Consider the following 15,219-nt stretch of genomic DNA (forward strand, 5'->3'; position numbering starts at 1 on the left):
TATAGCTAACAAAATACCAGCCTTTGACAAGTGTCCAGAGATCCTACTTCTGCTGGGTAGAGACATTCTTAGGGTGCACAAAATATGCCAGCAAATTAATGTACCTCACGATGCACCATTTGCCCAGTGCCTTGACTTAGGATGGGTCATGATAGGCAATGTCTGTATGGACAAGATGAAAAAGCCAACCAAGATTTCCTTATTTAAAAGACACATCTTGCCAAATGGTCGCAGCACTTATTTTCATCCATGCCCACACCATTATCAGGTAAAGGAGAAACTGACTCACAGTAAGTGGCATCATGACCAACAAGACAGCACAAACACTATCCTCTGGGACGACAGTCTGCAGTCTGGGATCAACAGTGTTCAATGCAACAAGTGACGACAACAAGTTGGCACCTGCTAGAGAAGACATTGAATTTCTCAAGGTCATGGAAAGGGAATTCACCCAAGATGATTCCAATAGCTGGGTAGCTCCCTTACCCTTCCGTTCTCCAAGAGTAAAGCTACCTAACAATAGGCAGCAAGCTACCACTAGATTCTCCTCTCTAAAACACACTCTTGAGAGAAAACCAGTAATGGAAAAACATTTTGTAGACTTCATGCAGAAGGTATTCGATAGAGACCATGCAGAACCTGCACCACCGGTAAGGGAAGGAGAAGAATGCTGGTACCTTCCATCCTTTGGCGTGTATCACCCCCGCAAGCCTGAACAAATCAGAGTCGTGTTCAATTCCAGCGCTCAGTATAAAGGTGTCTCTCTCAACAACCTTCTCCTCACAGGCCCTAACCTAAACAACAGCCTCATGGGTGTTCTAATTTGCTTCAGACAAGAACCCGTTGCGGTTATGTCCGACATCCAGCAGGTGTTCCATTTCTTCATCGTTAAGGAAGAAGACAGAATCTATCTCAGGTTCCTATGGCGCAAGTACAATGATGTCAACAAACAGGTCATAGATTACCGGATGAAGGTGCATGTCTTTGGCAACAGTCCATCACCTGCTGTAGCAATCTATGGACTGAGAAGGACAGCCCAAAAAGGTGAGAAGGAGTACTGATCTGATGCTTGACAATTCGTTGAGAAGAACTTCTATGTAGACGATGGACTTAAATCCTTACCCACAAGTGCACAGGTGATTGATCTCCTCACCAGAATCAAGGAAATGCTGTCTGTCACGAACCTTAGGCTTCACAAGATTACCTCCAATAGCAAGGAAGTAATGAAGGCCTTTCCATCTGATGATCATGCAATCAACTCGCGGGACCTTGACCGCAGCCTAGGATTGCTGTGGAATATCGAACAAGATACATTTATATTTCAAGTGTTAGCTTGCGACAAACCTTTTGCCAAGCGTGGAGTTTTATTGGTCGTGAACAGTTTTTATGATCCTCTCGGGTTCATAGCCCCCATCACTATTCAGGGCAAGATGCTTCCGAAACCGCTTACTACTGAGAACATGGATTGGGGCGCTCCTTTGCCTGTCGAGAAACAACAAAGGTGGGAAAAATGGAAAAGGTCCTTGAAAGTATTAGAACAACTCCAAGTGCCGCGCTGTTGTGCTCACAGTTCTCTTTCAGCTGCCGTTAAAAGGGAAATACACATCTTCTCTGATGCATCAATGGAAGCTATAGCTGCAGTGGCCTATCTAAAGATCTCAGAAACCAACAATGAGGTACACTGTGGATTTGTACTAGGTAAGGCCAAATCAACCCCCAAACCTGCGCATTTCATACCAAGACTTGAACTCTGTGCAGCCGTGCTAGCAGTAGAGATTGCTGAAGTTATAAGGGATGAAATGGACATCACATTTGATTCATTCACCTTTTACACAGACAGTAAGGTTGTTCTCGGTTATATACACAACCAAACAAAACAATTCTACGTGTATGTAGGCCACCAAGTAGAACGGATTAGAAGGTTCTCCACCCCTGACCAGTGGCATTACATCCCCACAGAACTTAACCCAGCCGACCGGGCAACAAGAGCCGCACCAACTTCAAATCTGCTGGACCACATATGGTCTTCACCTCCAAGATTTCTATACGAAGATCCTTGCTTGTTACCTACCAATGCCATCTATGATCTGGTGGACCCTGCGTCTGACAAGGAAATCAGAGCCATAAGTTCTACACTTTACACTTCCTTAACTTCTAAGGTGAAGCTGAAGTCACATCTCTTCGAACTTTTCTCAACATGGAGATCTCTTGTGCGAACTATTGGCAGACTAATTCACATTGCCCAGTGTTTTGCAAAGAACGCATCATCGGAGTGTGGTGGTTGGCATATGTGTAAGGCACACCCCACAGTCGCAGAATTTGAACTAGTGCTTCTTCTTCCAAGGAAGGAAGTCACCAAAGGAAGCTATAATTATCCTACACAGCTCATGGCGGGGAGCATATAATTGCGGACTGCAACTGAGAGAACCTGAAGAAGTCCACCTGTGGATTACTTTCACCACAACAGTTAGTTTGTTCATTTATTAATGCTGCTGCATTTGTTTACTTGTTTTTAGGTTGAACAAGAATTTCTGGACTTTGAAGGACATTATGTTAAAACAGTATTCAGTGAAATCTAAAGATTTCAGACAGGGAGTGTCATGTCTCATCTACCTGACTCTATTCATTGACATGTATAAGCTGTACTGTATCTGCAAGTGTTTGCCTTTTTAGTTTGTCCTTTCTGGTTCTATGTACACCCTGTGTTGCATAACTCCTCCTTTTCCTCCTGTTAGGGAGTTTCCTGTCTATAGCCCATGTGTTAAGTCTGTACTCTGTGCCTTAGCTCATCATCATTCTTTTTACCTACTGCTGAATGTACATTCTACAAGATTTCTACCTGAATAAACCCTGGAATCTTCTCATATGCCTCTGCAGCCAAGTTGGATGCTGTCTGACAACATATATCTGCTGTGAGTACTGGTCCATAACTACAAGAGCAGTTACCTCAACCGATACGCTTGCAGCCATGTTATTGAGTCAGAATAATGACTGTTAAACATGGTACAACAAACTTCAGTAGGCAGAGTTTACAGTGAAGGCAAATTAGTAAATATTCAGCAATACTTGACATGAAAGTCAATGGCCACAGAATGGCAGTAATTATCACCCCGCTCTCATAGCGTGGGTGTCAGTTAAAGGTGTACCACTATACAGTGATCCAGACTTCAGATGGTCGCATAGGAATCATCAAACAGACTTAAAATTATTTTCAAAGGTTCAGTAGACTTCTGCACTGATATTAGTTGTAGAAACATACAGTTACTTGAAAAGGTAGTAACTTACAATGGCTCTTTGGGATAGAACTTTTTGGGGATGGGACATTTAGGCTCACTGACTCCCATGCGCTTCACATACAGTTAGGTAGTCTTTCTTTCTCCTCCATCTTCAGCAACAAATGGCTGATGGTGGCCTCATGCGCCTCTGTGGTAGCAAACCTTCAGATGGTGGATGGGTGCTCCTCAGCAGAGAAGATGGATCAACGAACTCCCTTCTCAAACCCAATCACTCATACTTATAGATTCATCCGCACCACATCACATGACACTGTAAGATAGATACACTCAACATGCAGCAAAGCTCACAGGCTATGATTTTAAGGGAGATAACCCTTCGGACGCTGCAACTGTGCAACACACACACAGAAAATAGACACGACAGGTTTGCCCAGTGCATCCACATAAGACAGACATGTATGACAATTATGGAGGGGTCCAGAATGATGTTCTGGGACACTACATACATTTTAAAAATTGTATTCTTTGCAAAATAGTTGCTTGTGCAGAATGAGTAATGTACTAGCTCAGGTAATATCACGTTGTGTCAGCTTTAATAATGGATGATATTTATGCCAACAAACTAAGAATCAGAAAGAGATGTTTTGTATATTGGTAGATTAATGTTTATAGCCTGTATTGTGGTTTAAAAGGAGTAGGAAAATACAAATGTAGAACTTAGGACACAGTGAACTGAAGGGTTTTAAAGGTTTCTCATAGCAACATTGTTAAATTGTGCCTTCTGATCTCTGAGATTGTTGCTGAATATGTGACTATATTTATTTACTCTGCTGCATCTGTGGATCGTATGAGAAGAATGAGCTACATACATTGACTTGTATGCCCACAATTTGCCAGCTGCGATATTATAGAACACAGTCACATCCTCCTCTGAAGTCTATAGGATCTGTGAATCCGAGATCTTTTAGCTATAAAGGCAATTGTTAGGCTGGTAACACATTACTGTGTTGTGGCCTTACTTTTGCGTCCCAACCTGACTGCGGGTTTCCTGATCTGAACTCCGAGGGTATTAGTGTATCTTGACACCACCAGAAAGTACTGGTGGCGTCATGATTGACAGGGGGGTGAACCTGATTGGGTATAAGCATTGGCTGTGTTGCAGGTCCTGGCAGCCCAGCAAGCTGAGGCTGCAGCTGAAAAAGTGGCATTCCTTTTTACCTTTGTTCGTTTCTCAGCTGCGCATTTAGCCAGCTTACACGCACTCCCCCATTGTGTGGCCAGAAGAAGGGACCCCACTGCTATGCAGGATCCGTGAAACAGTCTCCCGGCCTGCCAAAAGCAAGCACCCCGCAGCAATCCGCGCATTGCCGTTGCTGAAAAAGACCCTCTGCAGTGGCAATCAAGAGCAATGCACTCTGCCGTGTGTGACAGCTCTGAGTGGGGTGCCGATGAGGGAACCCACAGCTCCGTTAACAGACACCGAGCATGCACTTCAGCTCATTTCAGGACCTTAGCTTCTTGAGCCAATCGGGAGCTAGGGGTGTGAGAGGGGCATTCCTCCTGTCAAACCCCTACCTTCCGGTGGCGTCAAGATACACTAATACCAACTCCGAGCATTATAAAAACGTATGATGCTCGGAGTTCAGGTCAGGAGACCCGTGATCAGGTTGGTATGCCCTTTCGTATTACAGATGCAAAACAGAGGCCAAAATACGGTGGTGTGTCAGCAGCCGTACTATGATAACCAGGATTCTACCCAGTCCAGGAGGCACTTTAAATATTGGGGAAATGCATTATATTTCAAAAGCAGGAACAATTTTAATAACAGAAAATAGTGGTGGGAATAAAATCAAATTTCCTGCTAGCTGCTGCAGACCTACAAGTAATGGTATCAGCAGAGGGCAAGTGGTATTTCAGCAGCCTGTACTCTGTGAATATAGTGCCTATAAGAACTGTTGCAATTCCCTTAATTTAAAGGAGTTGTCTCACTTATAACTATTGATAATTTATCGTAAGGATACGTCGTTAATAACAGATAAGCGGGTTTACCACCCAGGATCCCAGGCATCAGCTTTTTGCCCAGGTGGGTGTATAGTATGAAAGTAAGCAGCTCCATACTAGACATTGTGCAGTGGCTTGGGTTTATTTTTCAGGCTCAGTGAAGTAATTAGGGCTCAGCCTGTAATACCAAAAAGCAGCTCCATTCACTAAGGCCTAATGTCCACTTGCACGCAGGGATTCTGCTGATGAATTCCCGCAGCAGAATTCCTGCGTGCCTGCAGACATGGGGAGGAAAATTACAGCATACTCACCTTTCCAGATGCTGCGGGTCTCCCCTCCTTCGCGTCCGGAGATTGTTTTTTCTGCCCGGCAGATGTGCACACTTTTTAAAAAAAAAAAAACCTCTAGCTTTCCCCCGTATCTGTGGCACAGCACAAAAACAGCTGCAGTTACAGATGGTTCCATTGACTTCAATGAAAGCCGCGGGAGCAATCGGTGCCGGAGATCCGCAGGAAAATGGAGCATGCTGCGATTTCTTCCCGTGCGCGCGACCAGCACACCGGGAAAAAAAAAAAATCACATTTGCATACCTATGGGCAGCAAGACGCACAGATCTCACCTGTACATTAGGCCTTAGACATTGGCTCAGGGGAACAACTGATCGCTGGGGGTTCCAGCTGGGGCGAAACTAAAGGCTCAGGGGTCCGGGTGCAAAAGTTCAGTGCGACCCCCTTACACACCTGTACCCGTGTTGTTAGCTGTTTAGTTGTTCATGACCCTCAGTGACCCTAAAGGCAAGCGCACTCCATTTTTGGTTTTGCACTGCTTTTTTGAGTTGTGTGATATCCATGCCAGTATCAGCTTTGACAGTGTATATATATATATATATATATATATATATATATATATATATATATATGCATATTGATGTTAGTGTATCTTGACGCCACCGGAAGCTAGGGGTTTGACAGGAGAAACGCCCCTGTCACACCCCTAGCTCTCGATAGGGCGAAGGTACAAAGGTCATTGAAGGTGCTAAGGTAGGTTAATGTGAGGTGTAACTATAGGGGATGCAGGGATGCAGGGATGCAGTTGCACCCAGGCCCAGGAGCCTTAGGGGGCCCATATGGCCTCTCTTTTCCATATAGGAAGCCCAGTAATATGATTAAGGCATTATAATTGGGGGCTCTATTATAGATTTTGCATTGGGGCCCAGAAGCTTCAAGTTACGTCTCTGGGGGTCACTATTACTACTGGGGCTAATATAGTGGACTCTATTACTACTGAGACCAATATAGGGGACACTATTACTAATGAGGCCACGGTGGGGGTCACTATTACTACTGGGGCTAATATAGGAGACACTATTACTACTGAGGCCACTGCGCAAATGACAGCATACCTCAAGAATGTGCCGCAGGTCAGGTGATGCTGGTCAGGTGAGGCCACTACAGGCCGCTGGGAACCAAAACCTGGGAAACACTGATAGCTGGAAGCCTTCGGAGAAGCTAGGGGTAGTATGAAATCAGGTGCGGGTATGCAGCTAATTGCCAGTCACAATCTGCACCACTGCTCTAGCTAGGAAAAAAAATCTACAGGGCTTTCCTCCCTATCTATTTAGAAATGTTCCTGTCCTTTTTATAACGACGGATGTAAAATCATATGTTGTGATAAGACCTGCCCCCTGCCGTATTGGCACTTTGTGATAAGTAAGTGGGTTTTGGGTTGCGTTTTGGGTATTCGGTCTCTAAAAGGTTTGCCATCACTGCCCTAGAAGAATTTGTTATTCAATTCTGTAATGAATGGTTTAGGTGTATTATCTGAAATCACCACAAGATGGCAGACACAAGTCCATATTATAAAGTCAGCACCTGTATAGAACATCACTAGGAAATTACAGAACAGTCTCACTGCATACATAGAAAAACACTACAGTAACATAATAATAATAATAATAATAATAATCTTTATTTGTATAGCGCCAACTTATTCCGCAGCGCTTACGGTATGTAACATGATAATTATTTGCCCCCTGGAATATACTGCTTAATATTTCATATTTGCCAAACAGTTGTTTTTGATCTTAAAGATGTAATATTAAAGGGAACACGTGTAATCATTTCAGGGAACACCTATAATATGTATGTGGGAGAAGATTTAACAATACAATAAGATCTAAAAGAAACCAAAAGTACACAGGCTTTCTTGGTTGATGCTAGTCTGTTAAAAGGGTTTTCTGGGACTTTTACATTGATGATCTATTCTTATGATAGTTCATCAATATAGGATTGGTGGGGGTCGAACTCCTGGCACCCCCACCAATCAGCTGTTTCAAGGGGTTGGGGCACTCAGGCTAACACGTTAAGTGTGTCTTAAAGAAAAGGACAGGGCTAAATATATGAGACTCCAGACTAGACTCCGTAATTATATTCAGATCTCAGACCAGACCCCCTAAATATAGTCAGACCCAGACCCCCCACCCCTATCACACTGTGCAGTGGCCTGGCCACTCTGAGTGGTACATAATGGCACCTGGTATCAGAGGGCTAATTTGGTCTGGAGAGACTGTGATACACTATATCAGATGCATCATGATTAGAGATGAGCGAGCGTACTCATCCGAGCTTGATGCTCGTTTGAGTATTATGGTACTCGAGACAAGCACCACGCGGCGCTAGAGTCAATTCCATTTCCTTCCCTGAAAGATTTGCGACATTTTCTGGCCAATAGACATGCAGGAAAGGCATTACAACTTCCTCATGTGATGTTCCAGCCCTATCCCACCCCCTGCAGTGAGTGGCTGGTGAGATCAAGTGACCGCCGAGTATATAAAGTGGGGCCGCCCACGGCTTGCCACAGACGCATGCTGGCAGAGATTAGGGAGAGCGTTAGTGTGTACAAGAACCCCTTCTTATGGCCACAGCTCACCTAGTGCATTATTGTTGTGGCTGCTGGGAGCAGTTTTGCACTTGTTTTTTTTTTGTATATTGGGCATGCAGCCCCATTACAGCTATAGCGTTCTTAGTCTGCAGTCTGTACTACATAGTATAGGGGAAGTATTAGTGAGGCAGGGACAGTGGTACTGTGGAATCCTGTCTACAACAACCCCAACGGTCCTTCTTAGGGATACCTGTGACCGTGTGCATTTAACTCCGTGGTTGCTGGGAGTTGTAGTACCTCAGTATTGCACAGCAAGGCCTGCGTGCAGCCTTCAGTTAAATTTTTTTCTGGGTGCAGTTTGCGTAACGTAAGCGCTGTCTGCCTCCAAGTGCACGCCAAGAAACCACAAACTTTTACACCGCTCTGTGTTACCCGTTAGCTGCCTGCACAGTGTATGGTGACAGACACCCATAGAGGGAAAGTCCGATACACGCTGCATAGCCTGCACTGCATTAAAAAAAACATATTCTAAAAAAAAAAATCCTTTTTACGGCTACCTGTGACCCAGTGCATTTGGCTGCGTGGTCTGTGGGACTTGAGGTGCATCAAAACTGCATAGTGCACAGCAAGGCCTGCGTGCAGCCTTCAGTTAAACTTTTTTCTGGGTGCAGTTTGCATAACGTAAGCACTTTCTGCCTCCAAGTGCACGCCAATAAACCACAAATTTTTTACATCGCTCTGTGTTAGCCGTCAGCTGCTGAGCAGTGTACGGTAACAGACACCCATAGAGGGAAAGTCCGATACACGCTGCATAGCCTGCACTGCATTGAAAAAAACATATTTTAAAAAAGAAATCCTTTTTACGGCTACCCGTGACCCAATGCATTTGACTGCGAGGCCTGTGGGACTTCAGGTGCATCACAATTGAATATTGCACAGCTAGTCCTGCTTGCATCCTTCCTTATAATTTATCTCTGGCTTCATTTTGTGTTATATAACCGCTGGCGCGGCAATAATTTACAAATATTTTTACACCGCTCAGTGTCTGCTCGATTCTTAATCCACCATGCTGAGGAGTAGGGGTAGGGGTAGAGGACTTGGACCCGGTCGAGGACGCGGAGTTCCACGTGAGGGTGTGGGCATAGGCCCAGTTCCTGGTCCAGGTGAATCGCAGCCGGCTGCTGCGGGATTAGGAGAGAGGAAAGTTTCTGGGGTCCCCAGCTTCATATCACAATTTTTGGGTCCACGTCGTAGACCTTTATTAAAAAACGAGAAAATGACACATTCTGAGGAGCAGGCAGACTCTCAGGAACTGTTCTCAGGCCCCTGCCCAGATTGGGCAACAATGGTTCCCCTCCCACTTGAGTTTGTCGTGACCGATGCCCAACCTTTGGAAAGCTCCCGGGGTCCGGGGGATGAGGCTGGGGACTTCCGGCAACTGTCTCAAGAGCTTTCAGTGGGTGAGGAGGACGATGATAGTGAGACACAGTTGTCTATCAGTGAGCCATTAGTAGGAGCAGTAAGTCCGAGGGAGGAGCGCACAGAGGATTCGGAGGAAGAGCTGCTGGATGATGAGGTGACCCCACCTGGTGTGATAAGCCAACTGAGGACAGGTCTTCAGAGGGGAAGGCAATTGCAGCCGCAGGACAGGTTGGAAGAGGCAGTGGGGTGGTCAGGGGTAGAGGCAGGGCCAGAGCGAATAATCCACCAGCTGTTTCCCAAAGCACCCCCTTGCGCCAAGCCACCGTGCAGAGGCCAAGGTGCTCAAAGGTGTGGCAGTTTTTTACTGAGACCGCGGACGACCGATGAACAGTGGTGTGCAAGCTTTGTCGCGCCAAGATCAGCCGGGGAGCCACCACCACCAGCCTCACAACCACCAGCATGCCCCAACCTGCCACTGAGATCCAATCACCTCTCACAACACAGGCACGAGCGCCTCCTGGCGTGGACCCACACCCTCACCTCCGCTGTCCTCGGCCCCATCCAGCAATGTCTCTAAGCGCAGCGTCTAGCTGTCGCTAAGAGAATCGTTGGAGCGAATGCGCAAATACGCCGCCACGCACCCGCACGCTCAAGCTTTACATGTCCACAGAGCGAAATTGATCAGCCTGGAGATGCTCCCCTACAGGCTTGTGGAAACTGAGGCGTTCAAAAACATGATGGCGGCGGCAGCCCCGCACTACTCAGTCCCCAGTCGCCACTATTTTTCACAGTGTGCCATCCCAGCCCTGCACGACCACGTCTCCCGCAACATCGTACGCGCCCTCACCAACTCGGTTACTGCCAAGGTCCACTTAACAATGGACACGTGAGCAAGCACAGGCGGGCAGGGCCACTATATCTCCCGGATGGCACATTGGGTGAATTTAGTGGAGGCTGGGACCGAGTCAGAGCCTGGGACCACTCACGTCCTACCCACCCCCAGAATTGCAGGCCCCAGCTCGGTGCTGGTATCTGCGGCGGTGTATGCCACCTCCACTAAACCTTCCCCCCTGTGATACGTATGGGATACGATTGATTGAATGGTTGTGTCAAAGGCATGGGGAAATTAAAGTAATCAATAACTACTCGCCGTATGGTTTCCCATAAGCTTAATACTAGTTCAGTGAACTAGTATGAACTTCAATGAACTAGTATGAACATATCTGAGCTGATACTGACATCTGCTCAGAAAAAAGCAGCTAGAATGACTCATGGTCATCAGATATTGTAAGTAATAGAATGCAGATGTTGATCACTTCATAGAGAAAATATTTAGTATACTATGTTGCCAAGAATCTATCGAGCATGCGTAGAACCTGATTAGTCATATTAGAATGACGTATATACTCATAACTGCGCAGAAGCAGATATGCCACGTAATGTAAGAATAGTATAAATAAGAGTGATTTTCAGGGAGGAGTCTGGGACTCGATTTGTTGTTGCCTGGCAGACGTGTCGGCGTATTCCCGGATTCCTCCTACCAATCGTACCTGGAGATCCCCCGATTGCGTAGTGATGCTACAATATCCGGTGACGTATTGATGCTTATCTTTGTTACCCATGTGATCTGAATGCCTATATGTTAATTAACTATTTCACTTACATATACTAAAGAGTAAATAAACTCGTGTTTTATATTTGTTTTACCTCAGACTGTATGCTTAGCTTGTATGTCAATGAGGTCGCAAAATTGCTAAAAATCTTGAGCAGGTAAGACACCCCCCCTCCTCTTGCTACACAACCCATGCCTCGAAATCCAGATGTGTCAGCAGCAGCACGTCGCCAGCAGTCGGTGTCGCGCGGCATGGCAGCACAGCGGTGGGCAAGCGTCAGCAGGCCATGCTGAAACTACTCAGCTTAGGAGAGAAGAGGCACATGGCCCACGAACTGTTGCATGGTCTGACAGAGCAGACCAACCGCTGGCTTTCGCCGCTGAGCCTCCAACCGGGCATGGTCGTGTGTGACAACGGCCGTAACCTGGTGGCAGCTCTGCAGCTCGGCAGCCTCACGCAGTGCCATGCCTGGCCCACGTCTTTAATTTGGTGGTTCAGCGGTTTCTGAAAGGCTACCCACACTTGTCAGACTTTCCCGGCAAGGTGCGCCGGGTCAGCACACATTTCCGCAAGCCCAACACGAACACTGCCACCCTGTGGACCCTACAACATCGGTTTAATCTGCCAGTGCACCGACTGCTTGGCGACGTGCCTACACGGTGGAACTCTACGCTCCACATGTTGGCCAGGCTGTATGAGCAGCGTAGAGCTATAGTGGAATACCAACTCCAACATGGGCGGCGTAGTGGGAATCAGGCTCCTCAATTGTTTACAGAGGAGTGGGCCTGGATGGCAGATATCTGCCAGGTCCTTGGAAACTTTGAGGAGTCTACCCAGATGGTGAGCGGCGATGCTGCAATCATTAGCGTCACCATTCCTCTGCTATGTCTGTTGAGAAGTTCCCTGCAAAGCATAAAGACTGACGCTTTGCGGTCGGAAACGGAGGCGGGGAAGACAGTATGTCGCTGGATAGTCAGACCACCCACATGTCTATATCTCAGCGCGTTGAGGAGGAGGAGGAGGAGCCTGAGGAGGAGGGGGAAGAGACAGTTGGGCCCACTGCTGAGGGTACCCATACTGCTTGCCTCTCCTCCATTCAGCGTGTATGGCCTGTGGAGAAGGAGGAGGATCCTGAAAGTGATCTTCCTAGTGAGGGCAGCCATGTGTTGCATACAGGTACCCTGGCATACATGGCTGACTTCATGTTAGGATGCCTTTCTCGTGACCCTCACGTTAGACGCATTCTGGCCACTACGGATTACTGGGTGTACACACTGCTCGACCCACGGTATAAGGAGAACCATTCCACTCTCATTCCCGAAGAGGAAAGGGGTTCGAGAGTGATGCTATACCACAGGACCCTGGTGGACAAACTGATGGTAAACTTCCCATCCGACAGCGCTAGTGGCAGAAGGCGCAGTTCCGAGGGGCAAGTAGCAGGGGAGGCGCGGAGATCAGGCAGCATGTTCAGCGCAGGCAGGGGAACACTCTCCAAGGCCTTTGCCAGCTTTATGGCTCCCCAGCAAGACTGTGTCACCACTCCCCAGTCAAGGCTGAGTCAGAGGGAGCACTGTAAAAGGATGGTGAGGGAGTACATAGCCGATCGTACGACCATCCTCCGTGACGCCTCTGCTCCCTACAACTACTGGGTGTCAAAGCTGGACACGTGGCACGAACTCGCGCTGTTTGCCCTGGAGGTGTTGGCTTGCCCTGCGGCTAGCGTCTTGTCAGAGAGGGTGTTTAGTGCAGCTGGGGGAATCATCACGGATAAGCGTACCCGCCTGTCAACTGACAGTGCCGACAGGCTTACACTCATAAAGATGAACAAAGCCTGGATTTCCCCAGACTTCTCTTCTCCACCAGTGGACAGCGGCGGTACCTAAAGATTATTTTCGCTGCAACCGCGGATCCAAGCATTGTTCTCTATCACCTAAAAAAATGGGTACCTTTACCTTTGTCAATCTGTGTATGATATTCGTCCTCCTCCTCCTGCTCCTTCTCCTGAAACCTCACGTAATCACCCCGAACGGGCAATTTTTCGGTGGCCCAAAAGGCTCATATAACTTTTGTAAACAATATTTATACGTTTCAATTTTCATTAAAGCATTGAAACTTCCACCTGAACCAAATTTTATTTTAACTGGGCTGCCTCCAGGCCTAGTTACAAATTAAGCCACAGTAAGCTAATCGATTAATGGGTTTCACCTGCCCTCTGGGTTGGGCATGGGCAATTTTTCTGGGGTACATTTGTATTGTTGGTACACCAAGTTTTTGGGCCCTCGCCTACAATGTAATCCAAGTAATTTTTATGGGCTTCGCGTGCACTCATGGTACACCAATGTGTCTGCGGTTGGCCTACACTTTTGCTACAGAAATGTAACTCTGTTCTGCCTACCTATACTTCTGCCACAGTAATGCTAGAGGGGTCTGCCTATACTTCTGCAACAGAAATGTAACTTCGGTCTGCCGATACTTCTGCTCCTGAAATGTTACCTTGGTTTGTGTATACTGTTACTACTGTAATGTTACTATAACTGGCCTCCGCCTATACTGCTGCTATGGAAATGTTACTGGGGTCTGTCTATACTGCTACTCCTGAAATGTTACTAATACTGGGCTCTGCGCATACTGCTGCTACAGAAATGTTACTGGGGCCTGTCTATACTGCTACTACTGAAATGTAACAAATACTGGGCTCTGTCCATACTGCTGCTACGGAAATGTTACTGGGGCCTGTCTTTACTGCTACTACTGAAATGTTACAAATACTGTGCTCTCCCTATACTGCTGCAACGGAAATGTTAATGTGCTGCTCTGCCCATACTGCTGCTACGAAAATGTTACTGGGGCCTGTCTATACTGCTACTACTGAAATGTTACTAATACTGGGCTCTGCCCATACTGCTGCTACGGAAATGTTACTGGGGCCTGTCTATACTGCTACTACTGAAATGTTACTAATACTGGGCTTTCCCTATACTACTGCTACGGAAATGTTACTGGGATCTGTCTATACTGCTACTACTGAAATGTTACAAATACTGTGCTCTCCCTATACTGCTGCTACGGAAATGTTACTGGGTCTGTCTGTACTGCTACTACTGAAATGTTACAAAAACTGTGCTCTCCCTATACTGCTGCTACGGAAATGTTACTGGGGCCTGTCTATACTGCTACTACTGAAATGTTACTAATACTGGGCTCTGCCCATACTGCTGCTACGGAAATGTTACTGGGGTCTGTCTATACTGCTACTTACTACTGAAATGTTACAAATACTGTGCTCTCCCTATACTGCTGCTACGGAAAAGTTACTGGGGTCTTTCTATACTGCTACTACTGAAATGTTACTAATACTGTGATCTCCCCATACTGCTGCTACGGAAATGTTACTGGGGTCTGTCTGTACTGCTACTACTGAAATGTTGCAAATACTGTGCTCTCCCTATACTGCTGCTGCGGAAATGTTACTGGGGTCTGTCTATACTGCTGCTACTGAAATGTTACTAATACTGGGCTCTGCCCTTACTGCAGCTACGGAAATGTTACTGGGGTCTGTCTATACTGCTACTACTGAAATGTTACTAATACTGTGCTCTCCCTATACTGCTGCAACGGAAATGTTAATGTGCTGCTCTGCCTATACTGCTGCTACGGAAATGCTACTGGGGTCTGTCTGTACTGCTACTACTGAAATGTTACAAATACTGTGCTCTCCCTACACTGCTGCTACGGAAATGTTAGTATGCTGCTCTGCCTATACTGCTGCTACGGAAATGTTACTGGGTCTGTCTGTACTGCTACTACTGAAATGTTACTAATACTAGTCTCTGCCTATACTGCTGCTATGGAAATGTTACTGGGGTCTGTCCATACTGTTACCACTGAAATGTTACTAATACTGGGCTCTGCCTATACTGCTGCAACTGCAATGTTATGGGCTCTGCCTATACTGCCGCTACGGAAATGTTACTGTGGTCTGTCTATACTCTTACCACTGAAATGTTACTAATTCTGGGCTCTGCCTATACTGCTGCTGCTGCAGTGTTACAGGCTTGTGGAAACGG

The sequence above is a fragment of the Eleutherodactylus coqui genome, chromosome 1 (assembly GCF_035609145.1).
Source record: "Eleutherodactylus coqui strain aEleCoq1 chromosome 1, aEleCoq1.hap1, whole genome shotgun sequence".
NCBI classification, from domain to species: domain Eukaryota; kingdom Metazoa; phylum Chordata; class Amphibia; order Anura; family Eleutherodactylidae; genus Eleutherodactylus; species Eleutherodactylus coqui.